Source organism: Rutidosis leptorrhynchoides, chromosome 8, assembly GCF_046630445.1.
Source record: "Rutidosis leptorrhynchoides isolate AG116_Rl617_1_P2 chromosome 8, CSIRO_AGI_Rlap_v1, whole genome shotgun sequence".
Classification (NCBI taxonomy): Eukaryota; Viridiplantae; Streptophyta; class Magnoliopsida; order Asterales; family Asteraceae; genus Rutidosis; species Rutidosis leptorrhynchoides.
The window spans coordinates 266,696,013-266,711,502 of record NC_092340.1 but is presented as its reverse complement, the minus strand read 5'-3'; the positions used below and the strand labels follow the sequence as shown (position 1 = coordinate 266,711,502).

At 33.0% G+C, this 15,490-nt stretch overlaps 1 non-coding gene across 1 annotated transcript; it reads left to right on the top strand.

The window, feature by feature from the left end:
• The first annotated feature begins 9,141 nt into the window (after nt 1-9,141).
• LOC139865326 (small nucleolar RNA R71) lies at nt 9,142-9,248 on the top strand. Its single transcript, XR_011764853.1, has one exon. It is a non-coding gene; the product is annotated as a small nucleolar RNA R71 (small nucleolar RNA).
• The last annotated feature ends 6,242 nt before the right edge of the window (nt 9,249-15,490 follow it).

Sequence of the window (15,490 nt, the reverse complement as noted above, 5' to 3'; positions counted from 1 at the left end):
TATTCGTACATCATAATATCATGATAATATAATAATTTAAAATCTCTTTTGATATTATAAACATTGGGTTAACAACATTTAACAAGATCGTTAACCTAAAGGTTTCAAAACAACACTTACATGTAACGACTAACGATGACTTAACGACTCAGTTAAAATGTATATACATGTAGTGTTTTAATATGCATTCATACACTTTTGAAAGACTTCAAGACACTTATCAAAATACTTCTACTTAACAAAAATTCTTAAAATTACATCCTCATTCAGTTTCATCAACAATTCTACTCGTATGCACTCGTATTCGTACTCGTACAATACACAGCTTTTAGATGTATGTACTATTGGTATATAAACTCCAATGATCATCTCTTAGCAACCCATGTGAGTCACCTAACACATGTGGGAACCATCATTTGGCAACTAGCATGAAATATCTCATAAAATTACAAAAATATGAGTAATCATTCATGACTTATTTACATGAAAACAAAATTACATATCCTTTATATCTAATCCATACACCAACGACCAAAAACACCTACAAACACTTTAATTCTTCAATTTTCTTCATCTAATTGATCTCTCTCAAGTTCTATCTTCAAGTTCTAAGTGTTCTTTATAAATTCCAAAAGTTCTAGTTTCATAAAATCAAGAATACTTACAATATTGCAAGTTTACTTCCAAGTTTTCTAAATCCATTCCAAGTAATCATCCAAGATCAAGAAACCTTTGTTACTTACAGTAGGTTATCTTTCTAATACAAGGTAATAATCATATTCAAACTTTAATTCAATTTCTATAACTATAACAATCTTATTTCGAGTGGAAATCTTACTTGAAATTGTTTTCGTGTCATGATTCTGCTTCAAGAACTTTCAAGCCATCCAAGGATCCTTTGAAGCTAGATCTATTTTTCTCATTTCTAGTAGGTTTATCCAAGGAACTTGAGGTAGTAATGATGTTCATAACATCATTCGATTCATACATATAAAGCTATCTTATTCGAAGGTTTAAACTTGTAATCACTATAACATAGTTTAGTTAATTCTAAACTTGTTCGCAAATAAAAGTTAATCCTTCTAACTTGACTTTTAAAATCAACTAAACATATTTTCTATATCTATATGATATGCTAACTTAATTATTTAAAACCTGGAAACACGAAAAACACCGTAAAACCGGATTTACGCCGTCTTAGTAACACCGCGGGCTGTTTTGGGTTAGTTAATTAAAAACTATGATAAACTTTGATTTAAAAGTTGTTATTCTGAGAAAATGATTTTTATTATGAACATGAAACTATATCCAAAAATTATGGTTAAACTCAAAGTGGAAGTATGTTTTCTAAAATGGTCATCTAGACGTCGTTCTTTCGACTGAAATGACTACCTTTACAAAAATGACTTGTAACTTATTTTTCCGACTATAAACCTATACTTTTTCTGTTTAGATTCATAAAATAGAGTTCAATATGAAACCATAGCAATTTGATTCACTCAAAACGGATTTAAAATGAAGAAGTTATGGGTAAAACAAGATTTTATAATTTTTCTCATTTTAGCTACGTGAAAATTGGTAACAAATCTATTCCAACCATAACTTAATCAACTTGTATTGTATATTATGTAATCTTGAGATACCATAGACACGTATACAATGTTTCGACCTATCATGTCGACACATCTATATATATTTCGGAACAACCATAGACACTCTATATGTGAATGTTGGAGTTAGCTATACAGGATTGAGGTTGATTCCAAAATATATATAGTTTGAGTTGTGATCAATACTGAGATACGTATACACTGGGTCGTGTATTGATTCAAGATAATATTTATCGATTTATTTCTGTACATCTAACTGTGGACAACTAGTTGTGGGTTACTAACGAGGACAGCTGACTTAATAAACTTAAAACATCAAAATATATTAAAAGTGTTGTAAATATATTTTGAACATACTTTGATATATATGTATATATTATTATAGGTTCGTGAATCAACCAGTAGCCAACTCTTACTTCCCGACGAAGTAAAAATCTGTGAAAGTGAGTTATAGTCCCACTTTTAAAATCTAATATTTTTGGGATGAGAATACATGCAGGTTTTATAAATGATTTACAAAATAGACACAAGTACATGAAACTACATTCTATGGTTGAATTATCGAAATCGAATATGCCCCTTTTTATTAAGTCTGGTAATCTAAGAATTAGGGAACAGACACCCTAATTGACGCGAATCCTAAAGATAGATCTATTGGGCCTAACAAATCCCATCCAAAGTACCGGATGCTTTAGTACTTCGAAATTTATATCATATCCGAAGGGTGTCCCGGAATGATGGGGATATTCTTATATATGCATCTTGTTAATGTCGGTTACTAGGTGTTCACCATATGAATGATTTTTATCTCTATGTATGGGATGTGTATTGAAATATGAAATCTTGTGGTCTATTGTTACGATTTGATATATATAGGTTAAACCTATAACTCACCAACATTTTTGTTGACGTTTAAAGCATGTTTATTCTCAGGTGAATACTAAGAGCTTCCGCTGTTGCATACTAAAATAAGGACAAGATTTGGAGTCGATGTTTGTATGATATTGTGTAAAAACTGCATTCAAGAAACTGATTTCGATGTAACATATTTGTTTTGTAAACCATTATGTAATGGTCGTGTGTAAACAGGATATTTTAGATTATCATTATTTGATAATCTACATAAAGCTTTTTAAACCTTTATTTATGAAATAAAGGTTATGGTTTGTTTTAAAAATGAATGCAGTCTTTGAAAAACGTCTCATATAGAGGTCAAAACCTCGCAACGAAATCAATTAATATGGAACGTTTTTAATCAATAAGAACGGGACATTTCAAGTTTGGGAGTGGTGTTCGTGTATGTGTGTGGTATTGTGAGAGGCAGAAGCAGCGAGCTGCTCTTTTTGTTCCTGACCAACATTTGGTCCCCATGCGATCGCCTGGGTTCCAAGTGCAAACCCCATGCGATCGCATGGGGTGTGGTATATTTTTTTTTTATATAAAAACCTTTAACTTGTAAACAAAAATTGATTAATTTTAAAATTTTGTTTTCCTTGATAATTAGAATGAGGTCATTTCGGTACGTTTACCTAGTTCGTCCTTCTACAAAATTTAAAATTTTCCATTTCAAAGCGATTGTTTTAAAAGCAAAATAATGATAACAAAATTGGCATACTTTAGATTAATAAAATTAAAAATAATGATAACAAAATTTCTCATCCCGCCCTCAGGTAAAGCAATTTCGGTTCAACGACCTAGTCTTTAACTCACGAAGAATTTTAGAAATCAATTTTTTTTAACTTAATGAAATAAAGTACATTTTTGTTTTTAAATTCACACCAAACTTAAATTTAAAATGCATAAAATTTCATATAAATATTATTAATATTTATATACAAATTTATATTTAAAAATAATATAGTTATATATTAATTTTAAAAACAGGGTAAAAATAAAATAAAAATCTTTTTGGTCTTTTATCCCACTTAAATCAATCAAATATTAACAAAAATATACGTCCCTCTTTTGGGTAAAGTAATTTCGGCTATACTACCTAGTTTTACTCCTGACGAATTTCTGAAATATTTTGAATTGATTGATTAAAGATATTTATACCTTATGAATAAACGATAAATTTCGCAGTGATGCATTAAATTTTTGTATGATATCAATAATTTCAGTTTATTATACATAATTTTATTGAATATCAATTTAATACTTTATAGCGAACGATTCAGCGTTTATTATCAAAAGGTTAAAAGCAATAAAAATAAAAATAAAAACTGTACATACTTACCTGTGAGATAGAATTCTCAGTGACTTGCTTTAACCGACTCATAGGAGAGTCGTTCGATTTGGTTTTCCATTGCTACATAAGCGTAACCTCGAATTTTCAATAACTTTTCTTCTAAACATATGAACGGCCCTTCTCTGCATAAAGTAACGAACTCAGTATTGGAATGTGTCTGATTGTTCGAACATTCCCCTTCGTGTGACCATTTTCCGCATTTATGACATCTTTCAAGGTGTCGTGCTCTTCTTTTTGTTGCGGATTTTGATTTTTCTTAACCAAAATGTATCTTATTATGATTCTTCCTGAGTTCTTTCCTTACTTCGTCCATTTTGCCTCTTATGAATGATACCAGTTCACTCAGGAAAGTGTTATTATTACGTTTAGTAATCATAGCGTGTAATAGTAGACCATGGTTCAAATCAAAGTAATTCTTCATCTCGTAAAACCTAAAAGAAATAAAAATTCAGAATGGAGGGAGAAAACAAGTTCTTTAGGGTCTGCTACGGAAAGACCATTTGGATTCCATTTTCGAGAACTACATGAAAACAGAAAATCTAACTCTAGACAACATTATATTATTTCTTAAAACATTTGAATCTCCCCATACTTAGTTAGCTGTGGTGTTGAAATTGTGATTAACTTCATCTTCAACTTCCATTGGATTATCTATGTAATGTTTAACTCTGTGACCATTTACTTTAAATTCAATCCCATTTGAATTTATCAACTCTATTGTTCCGTATGGGAAAACTCTTTTGACTACGAATGGTCCAGACCATCTTGATTTCAATTTTCCAGTAAATAGCTTGAATCGTGAATTGAAAAGAAGAACTATGTCTCCTTCCTTAAATTCTTTTGAACTTCTGATTCTTTTATCATGCCATTTCTTCATTCTTTCCTTATAGATTAACGAATTCTCATATACATCATGTCTTAATTCTTCTAATTCATTTAGTTGACTTAACCATAGACGTTTGGCCTCATGTAAATCAAGATTACAAGTCTTCAAAACCCAAAATGCTTTGTGCTCAATTTCTACTGGAAGATGAAATGATTTTCCGTAAACGAGTTTCAAAGGTGTGGTGCCAATTGGAGTTTTATAGGCTATTCTAAAAGCCCAGAGTGCATCCTCCAATTTCATGGACCATTCCTTCGGATTTGATCCTACAGTTTTCTCTAGAATACGTTTTAAAGCTCGGTTGGTATTTTCAACTTGTCCACTTGTTTGTGGATGATAAGAGTTGAGATTTTATGAGTTACTCCATATCTTTTGAGAACTTTCTCAAGTTGATTATTACAGAAATGAGTTCCCCGATCACTTATAAAAGCTTTCGGTATTCCGAACCTTGCAAAAAGATGTTTTAAGAAGTTGACTACAACTCGTGCATCGTTAGTTGGGAGAGCTTGTGCTTCCGCCCATTTAGATACATAATCAATGGCAACGAGAATGTAGAGATTATTATGAGATTTTGGAAATGGACCCATAAAGTCAATACCCCAAACGTCAAATTCTTCACATACTTGAATGACATTTTGTGGTATTTCATCACGATGACTTATTTTTTCGGCCCTTTGACAAGCATCACAGGATTTACAAAGAAGGTGTGTGTCTTTGAAAATTATAGGCCAATAGAATCCAGCGTCATAAACTTTTCTTGCTATGAGTTGAGGCCCATAATGCCCTCTTGTTGGTCTTGTGTGACAATGGTTTAAGATTTGACTAGCTTCATCTCCGAATATACATCGGCGTATTATTCCATCGGGACAACTTTTAAACAAATGTGGATCTTCCCAAAAATAGTGTTTTATATCACTAAAAAATTTCTTTCGTTTTTGGTATGACAACCCTTTTTCAAGGAATCCACATACTAAGTAGTTTGCATAGTCTGCAAACCATGGAATTTCATTATAATCGATCTTCAAGAGATATTCATCAGGAAAGTTATCTTGTATAGCCGATTCATTTAGAACTTCTAATTCGGGATTTTCAAGATGAGAAAGATGATCAGCGGCGAGATTTTCTACTCCCTTTTTGTCTCGGATTACAATATCGAACTCTTGTAAGAGTAAGATCCAACGGATTAATCGTGGTTCGGCATCTTGTTTTGAAAATAGGTATCTAAGAGCAGAATGGTCGGTATACACCACCGTTTTTGCTAGAACGAGATATGAACGAAATTTGTCAAAAGCAAAGACAATAGCAAGGAGTTCTTTTTCAGTAGTTGTGTAATTCGTTTGTGCTCATTGTAACGTCTTACTAGCGTAATAGATAGGTTGAAATCGTTTTTCAATCCTTTGTCCTAAAACGGCTCCCATTGCAAAATCATTTGCATCGCACATGAGTTCAATTGGTAGATTCCAATTTGGAGTTATCATGATCGGCGCATTAGTGAGTTTTTTTTAAGAATATTAAAAGATTTGATTGCATTCATCTAAAAAGATGAATGGAGCATCCTTTTCAAGGAGTTTATTCAAAGGAGTGGCAATTTTAGGAAAATCTTTTATGAAACGTCGGTAAAAACAGGCATGCCCTAGAAAACTCCTAACTCCTCTAACATTGGTGGGATGTAGAAGTTTAGCAATTACATCTACTTTAGCTCTATCTACTTCAATTCATTCCTTTGAAATTTTATGCCCAAGAAAGATGCCTTCTTTAACCATGAAATGGCATTTCTCCCAATTAAGTACTACATTTAATGCTCACATCTAATAAGCATTCGTTCAAGATTAACTAGACATGTTTCAAAAGTATCACCGAAGACTGAAAATTCATCCATGAAAACTTCCATGCATTCTTCTATCATATCGTGAAAAATCACCATCATACACCTTTGAAAGGTTGCAGGGGCGTTGCAAAGTCCAAATGGCATGCATTTGTAAGAAAAAGTACCATAAGGGAACGTGAATGTGATTTTCTCTTGGTCCTCGGGTGCGATTGGAATTTGAAAGTATCCAGAGAAACCGTCAAGAAAACAACAGTAACTATTTCTGGCTAACCTTTCCAACAGTTGATCAATGAAAGGTAAGGGAAAGTGATCTTTTCTGGTGGCATCATTTAATTTTCTATAATCAATACAAACACGCCATCCTGTTACAGTCCTAGTAGGAATAAGCTCATCTTTTTCATTTGTGATGACAGTGATGCCACCCTTTTTTGGTACGCATTGAATTGGGATTACCCATGGACTATTAGAGATTGGATAAATTAAACCTGCCTAGCAGTTTAATAATTTCTTTCTTAACAACATCTTGCATATAAGGATTTAGTCTTCGTTGGCGTTGCACATAGGTTTTATGACCCTCTTCCATAAGGATTTTATGTGTGTAATACGAAGGACTTATGCCTTTAATGTCATGAATCTTCCATGCAATAGCTGGTTTATGAGCTTTTAGCATAGAAATGAGTTGAGATTTTCCATTTTTCGTAAGAGAAGACGAGATTATTACAGGTAATTCAGATTCACCATGTAAATAAGCGTATTCCAAATGGGTTGGAAGTGGCTTTAACTCTAATATCGGTGATTCTTCTATCGATGATTTGTATCGATATATGTCTTCCTCTTTTAGCATTTGAAGTTCTTCTGTTATTGGTTCATAATCATTAGCCATGAGTGTGGCTAACATTTCAGCTTCATCAATTGGTTTAGTTCCTTCTCCTAAAGAACATTCTCTTGTTCCTTGTAATTCTAGAAATTCTTGTAACAATTCTTCTTGTGAATCTATGGTTTGAACATAATAACATGTATCATCTGTGGATTGCAATTGTTGCATGGCTCTATCAACAGAAAAGGTAACACTCTCGTCCTCTATACTTAGGGTCAGTTTCTTACCGAACACGTCTATTATTGCTTTAGTTGTGTTTAAGAATGGTCTTCCTAATATAAGAGGAACTCGAGAATCTTCTTCCATGTCCAGAATAACAAAGTCTACTAGGAATACTAAAGTACCAAATTTAACTAGCATGTTCTTCATTATCCCTCTAGGATATTTTACTGATCGATCGGCTAGTTGTATGCTTATTCGTGTTGGTTTCAATTCTCCAAGGTCTAGTTTAGCGTATAATGAATATGGCATTAAATTTATACTAGCACCTAAGTCTGCCAATGCTTCTATTGAACTAAGACTACCCAGAAAACATGGAATTGTGAAACTTCCTGGATCTGATAATTTTTTTGGTAGCTTATTCAGCAGCACTACAGAACAATTAGCATTCATTGTAACAGCCGAGAGTTCTTCCATTTTTCTTCTATTCGTGATTAGATCTTTCAAGAATTTAGCATATCTTGGCATTCCTGAAATCACATCAATGAAAGGAAGATTGACATTTATTTGTTTAAACATATCCAAGAATTTGGATTGCTCGGCTTCAAGTCTTTCTTTTCTCATTTTACTCGGGTAAGGAAGCAGTGGTTGGTATGGTTTAACATAAGGTTTAGCTTTAACTGTGTTATCTTCATTAACCTTTTCAACTACCGGTTTTTTTCCTTATCTTGCTCAGGCTGTGGTGCTTGTGTAGTAGGAATAGATTCATCGAAAATTACAGGTATTTCTGGTGGTTTGAGTGTAATACCACTTCTTGTGGTAATGGCTTTAGCTGTTTCATTTTGGGGGTTAGCATTTGTATCGCTAGGTAGACTCCCCAGTTTTCTTTCACCTATCAACCTTGCTAGGTTACTTACTTCTTGTTCCAGATTTTGGATTGAAGCTTGTTATTTCTAAATGCTTGAGCATTTTGTTCATTAGTTTGTTTCTGAGATATGAAAAATTGAGTTTGAGATTCAACTAGCTTCGATATCATATCTTCTAAATTTGGCTTTTTATCATCGGTTTGTGGTGGTTTATTTGGAAAAATAGGTCTTTGCTGGTCTTGGCGGTTGATAATTATTCTGATAATTATTTCCAGGCCTTTGGTTCATGTATGAAACACTCTCTCTTTGTTCTATTGTTTGTTCAATACTGAGACAATCTTTTGTCAAATGTGGTCCTCCACACTGCTCACAACTAATTCGTATTGCGTGAATATCTTTAGTCATCTTTTCCATTCGTCTCTCGAAAGCATCTAACTTTGCGGAAATGGAATCGGAGTCATGGCTAGAATCTGCTCTAGCCGCTTTAGATGAACGAAAAATATCTTTTTCCTAATGCCACTCATGTGAGTGGGATGCTGTGTTATCAATAATTTTGTGAGCTTCAGTTGCGGTTTTCTTCATAATGGAACCACCAGCTGCTGTGTCGATGTCTTTTCGTGTAGCAACATCGCATCTTTGGTAGAATATTTGCACTATTTGATAAGTGTCTAAGCCATGTTGAGGACATCCTCTCAACAACTTTCCGAATCTTGTCCATGCTTCATATAGAGTTTCATTTGGCTTTTGTGTGAACGTAACAATTTCTCCTTGAAGTCTCACGGCTTTAGATGCCGAAAAGAATCTTTTAAGAAATTTCTTAACTAAAATATCCCATGTGTCAATCGCTCCTTCAGGTAACGATTCTAACCAATCCTTGGCTTCTCCCTTTAAAGTACAAGGAAATAACATGACATAGATCTGTTCATCCTCAACTTCTCTCATTTTGAATAGAGTATAGATCCTATTAAAAGTTCGAAGATGTTCGTTTGGATCTTCTTTTGGTGTACCACTAAATTGGCATTGATTAGTTACCATGTGTAGGATTTGTCCTTTGATTTCATAATCTGGCGCATTAATGTCTGGTTGAGTAATTGCATGACCTTGGCCAATGCGTGTAGCTCTCATTCGATCTTCCATACTTAGAGGTTCCTGATTTTTCATGATTGAATTTGTTGAATCTGAATCACTAGAAGATTCTGATTTAATGGTTTCTTCCTCGACAATCTCTGGTTGAATGATTGGTGGTTCCGGAGGAATGAGTAGTGGTTCAGGATCTCTGAATTGTCCTTGAATATCCTCCGGGTTCTCAATTGTGAGGTCGGGTTCAAAAAATGGATTATCAGAAATTTAAATTGGAGTACTTGGTCGACTAGATGATTATTCTAAAGAAAAATCAACAGCGACAATATTGGCTAGATGTCTTGATCGAGTTACATGTGGTGAACGTATGAAAGCTGGTGAACGTTTTGCTCGGTGCATTCACTGAATATCCTATTGGTTATAAAGATAAAAATTATATAAGTTATCAAATTAATAGACTTTTCTGATTTTGCCCACGTTTCGAATAACCAATAGATGCAGCAGGTAGCCAGGACCCTTTAAATCGGAAGCCCACAACTCGCCAATAACAAATCTAAATATTACTACGAATCAGAAAATTATGGATGTCTATCAATTTAACCGCTTAAAATAATTTTTCGTTGAAATTTAAAGAAAACTTTGAAAATTCTATGTCCTAAAAACTAGAGCGTAGAAATGAAAAAGAAAAAAAAAGCGCGTCGAGAAATAAGCGTCGAAAAACAAACGTCGAAAAACAAACAGTCGAAAAATAAAAATAAGAAAGTAAAGCGCCGAATTAAAAGTCTAAAAACTAAATATTAAAACTGCGTCTAAAAGTATTAAAACTTAAAAGGAACTCTATATCCAAACCGGCTATAACATAATTAGGCACTAAAATCTATTTAAAACTAAAGCGATAAGCGACGTCGTAAAATTCTAAAGCGCCTAAATCTTAATCTAAAGAAAAAGCACTTAAGGGATTTTACGGCAAATCCTAAAAATCTAGAAATATAAAATTACTACGGCAAAAACTAAGTTTAAAACTAGTTACGAACGAAAAATATACAATTTACGAATTAAACGAATAAAGACGATATAAATATAAAAAGAAACTAAATTGATAAAAATACAAATTTTATAAAAATATTATTATTATTTTATAAAATTATTAATTTATAAATTAATATAACTAATTAAAACTTATAATTAATTAAAACTACACTTAAACTAATTATATTAAATTAAAACCCTAATCTTAATTAATTAATAATAATAATAATAAAACACAAACCCTAATCCGTACGTCCAAGGTTTCAGGCGTGCCAGTCTAGTCCATGCGGTCGCATGGGGTTAAAGGGTCAATCTCCTGCGGTCGTATGGGGTTCAGGTTCAGTTCACATGCAGGTTCAAAATCGACAGGTTCAACGTGTATTTTTTTTATAATGTTTACAAAATTAAATATAAGTAATATTTATTAAAATAAACTTATATTTTTAAGAACTAAAAAAATACTTTTATACTTTATATAAAAAATATATTTTCTTTTTATTTAAACACTTAAATAGATATATATATATATATATATATATATATATATATATATATATATATATATATATATATACATTTTTTTTTATATTTTTGTTTTTAATATTTAAAACTTATATAAATATATTTTTACAAAAATAGCTTAGAAACTAAATATATTTTTTTCATTTTATATATAGTGTTCGCTTTCGGGTCCCCGGCAGCGGCGTCAAAAATACTTGATGTGTGTGAGGTGTAGTACGAAATAGATTATATTTTACTACGAAATACTATTAAATACGCTACAATTTTACACAAGTTATTTATTTATTTATTGAATGGATATACCTAAACCTTGCTACAACATTTATAGGCAGTGTACCTAATCGTAGAGTAGTGTAGTTTTTAGTAAGTCCGGTTCATTCCACAGGGATCTAGCTGAGTTTAACGCTATATTTATTTTAATCTATATTTGTATATATATATATATATATATATATATATATATATATATATATATATATATATAAGTAGTATTATTATTATAAAAGGGGAGATTTTACCGTTTAATGACCGGTTTGTCGATTTTAAGTCCTAATGCAAAATAATAACTTAATTTAAAGTGTAAAGTAAATGACGATAAATAAAAGTGCGATAAAATAAAAGTACGATAATTAAAAGTGCAATAATTTAAAGTAGGATAAATAAAATGACGATAAATAAAAGTGCGATTAGATATAAAATAAAGGAATTATGCTTATTTAAACTTCCGTAATCATGATGTTTGACATGTTGATTTTTTATTACCATGGGTTAATTGTCCTTTGTCCTGGATTATTCGATATGTTCATCTGGTTTTTGTCCATAATAGTCCATCGGTCATAAATATAAAATGCGAGTGTCCTCGTCAAATTACCCTTATACCCGAAGTCAAATATTCCAACTAATTGGGGACTTAAACTGTAATAAGGTTATAATACATTGTTAATGATTACACCAGGTTATCGACTGTGTGTAATCCAAGGTTTTAATACTTTATTAACAATTACACCAATTTTCCTTGTATGTAATTCACCCCTGTTTTAATGAGTCCATTGACTATTAATCCATCCCCGTGTCCGGTCAAATGAACAATTATCAGTATTTATAAATATCCCGCCCATCGTATCCGATCGAGTGTATGTGGTTATTTATAAATATGTCAAATTGTAAATCTCTATATTAAATTAACAAACTATCATTCAGTTAAATAAATATAAAGCCCATTAATAGCCCATAGTCCAATTTCCATAAGTGTCGGTCTTTTGTCCAAACCTCAATTATGGCCCAAAACCCAATAACCCAGTCTTAATATTTAGTTCAACATCACGATTACTTCAGCTTAAATAAGCATAATAATAACTTAGCTACGAGACATTTATTTTGAAAAGGATGAACATAACTTACAATGAGTATTAATCACGTAGTGTTACACGGACAGAGTTTCGACTTACAAACTTAAAATATTCGCTACTATAACCTTATTATTATTAACTTAATATTAAAATTATAATTATAAAATAAATATAAATATATATTTAGAGAGAGTGAGATTGATGATAGATGAAGGTGTACACAATTCGGTAGAAAACGTTGCAATTTATAGGACTTGGCCTCACTTTTTAGGCCATGCGATCGCATGGGTTATAAGGCTCCTAGCCATGCGATCGCATGGACAGGCTGTCCAGCTCCAATTGTGTCCAAAACGTGGGCGGCTCTTAATTTATTTATTATATAATATATATAATTTTATATAATTATATATATATATATATTATATTATATTCTTGTGCATAGTTGACTTTTAATTTTAGGTCCGTTACGTCACGCGTTGATAGTTGGTTCATGTCTCGGTTCCGGATTTTCGAACGCCTTTTCGTATAATTTAATATCTTGTACTTTGTGTTTCGCAGCTCGTACTCTTGTAACTTTTAGACGTTTCTCATCAATAAATTGAACCACTTAGATTGTACTTTGTACTTTTTAGCATTTTGGTCGTTTGCGTCTTAAAATCGTCAAATCTGTCTTTTGTCTTCACCTTTTATTATTTAAATGAATATTACTTGAAAATAGAACAATTGCAACTAAAAGCTTGTCTTTCTTGAAGGATAATGCTATGAAATATGTGTTCATTTTTAGCATTATCATAATGGTAATGGGAAGCCATGAAATGATGGAAATCTGAGAGTTTGTTATGAATGTGGTAAGCCGGTGCATTTCCGTGATGCCTGCCCCAACAAGAAGACTACTGAGAATTCACGTGAAAGAGCATTCAATATTAATGCCAGGGATGCTGAGGAAGATCCAAAACTTGTTACGGGTACGTTCTCGGTCAACGATTTATCAATTTATGTGCTATTTGATTCAGGGGCTGATTTGAGTTTTGTGTCGAGTAAATTTAGTCCAAAAATTGAAACACCGTTAACTCCTTTAAATAGAACTTATGTTGTAGAGGTAGCTAATGGTAAAGTGCTTACTGCTAAGACTGTGTATCATAAATGTAACATTAATCTAGCTGGTAGAGATTTTGAGGTAGATTTGATACCGATTGACCTAGGCAGTTTTGACATTGTTATTGGTATGGATTGGTTGTCTGCGAATCGTGCTGAGATTGTGTGTTATGAGAAAGCTATTCGTATTACTAATGTGGTTGGAGAGCCGCTGATGGTTGTTGGGGATAAGAAATGCAGACAGTTAAACCTTATTAGCTGTTTAAAAGTTCATAAACATCTTTTCAAAGGCTGTTATGCTATTCTAGCTCATGTTGTTGATTCTGATAGAGAAGAGAAGAGCATTGGTGATGTTCATATTGTTAGAGATTTTCCCGAGGTATTTCCCGAAGATTTACCTGGCCTTTCGCTGCAACGCGAAGTGGAATTTCAAATCGATCTTGTTCCCGGTGCTGCTTGTGATGCCCCGTACAAAACCATCGTGTACGAATCATCAACAACAGGATCATTACAAGGTTAAGTACTATATGCTGTAATTAAAGAAGTTGCATTCACGATAAAAAGGTGATGTCATAACCGACATCAAATGTTTTACATTTCAAAAGCATGCTTCACTAAGTAGAAGCAAATAATAAGTGTATGTGACCACAATAGTCGTTACAAGTCATAGTTCAAAAGTAATAAAGTATGAATGCAAGATAAAGTAGTTCATGCGACGAAAACTCTAAGCAGCGGGTGTCTACAGCACGACTAGTACACAGCGGAAGCTAACCTCAAGCACCTGAGAAAAACATGCTTAAAAACGTCAACACAAAGGTTGGTGAGCTATAGTTTAAGTATAACAGTAAGTAAGGTAGGCCACGAGATTTCAGTGCTACAAAGAGCGTTTCAAAACAGTATGATAAAGTATATGTTAACCGTGGGCACTTGGTAACTAACTTAACGTTTATACCCCCTAAAATTACACTTGGCAAGTGCGTATGTATACGAAGTATTAAACACTTGTTAAATGCTAGCGCTACTAGCCCAAGTGGGGATGTCAAACCCTATGGATCCATATCTAAGATTCGCGTTCACCGGTTCAAAAACCAATGACTAAACGTTACCGAGCTAAAGGGAATGTTTATGCCGTTGTATAACCCACACATATATAAGTTTAAGTACTCGTGCCTAGTATGTAAAACATAAAATCCGCATGTATTCTCAGTTCCCAAAATAAGTTAAAGTAAAAAAGGGAATGCTATAACTCACAATGATAATGTAGTCGTAAAGTTGGTTCGGAAAAGGTGTGCAAGTAATCGGTCCGAAGGTCCTCAACCTAAGTCAAATAGTACTAAGTAAGTAAATCGTCTTAATAGGTTTAAAAGTATGTATTTAAGGTCATAAAGTTCATCATCATTCATCATCAAACAAAAGACGTAAAGTAGGTTTCGTTTATGAAAGTAGTTTAAAACAAATGCTGACTTCGATCAGTCACCACGGCCTCTACCCTTACTGAATTAAGGTGAGACCAGTGTCCATGGCTCCGTATATGAGTCCCTTAAGTGTGGTAAAATTTACTGAAGCAAAATCGTCTTCGTTTGACCGTGGCGACGGTCTAAGTGCGAGTAGGTCAGAAATTTCTGCACAACGTTAAAGGACATAGTAACGATCGGAGGGCCATAAATCCTAAACCGTAACTCGGATTAAGACGAGTCCTATATGAAAAGTTATCTACTCGAAAAGATCTATCTAAAAACCAAGGTTAAAACAGCCCAGGTCTACTGGTCTGTTACAGAATCACCAGACCAGTAGCTTTTGGACAGAACAGTGAGTTTAAAAGGGTTCCGGTGGTCTTGGTGCTTGATGTTCATCATGGTTCTCATCCTTGATGCATATAGCTTCAAGTGTACAACTCATTGATGTATTTACATCATCTTAACCAAGTCTTGACCATCATAACCC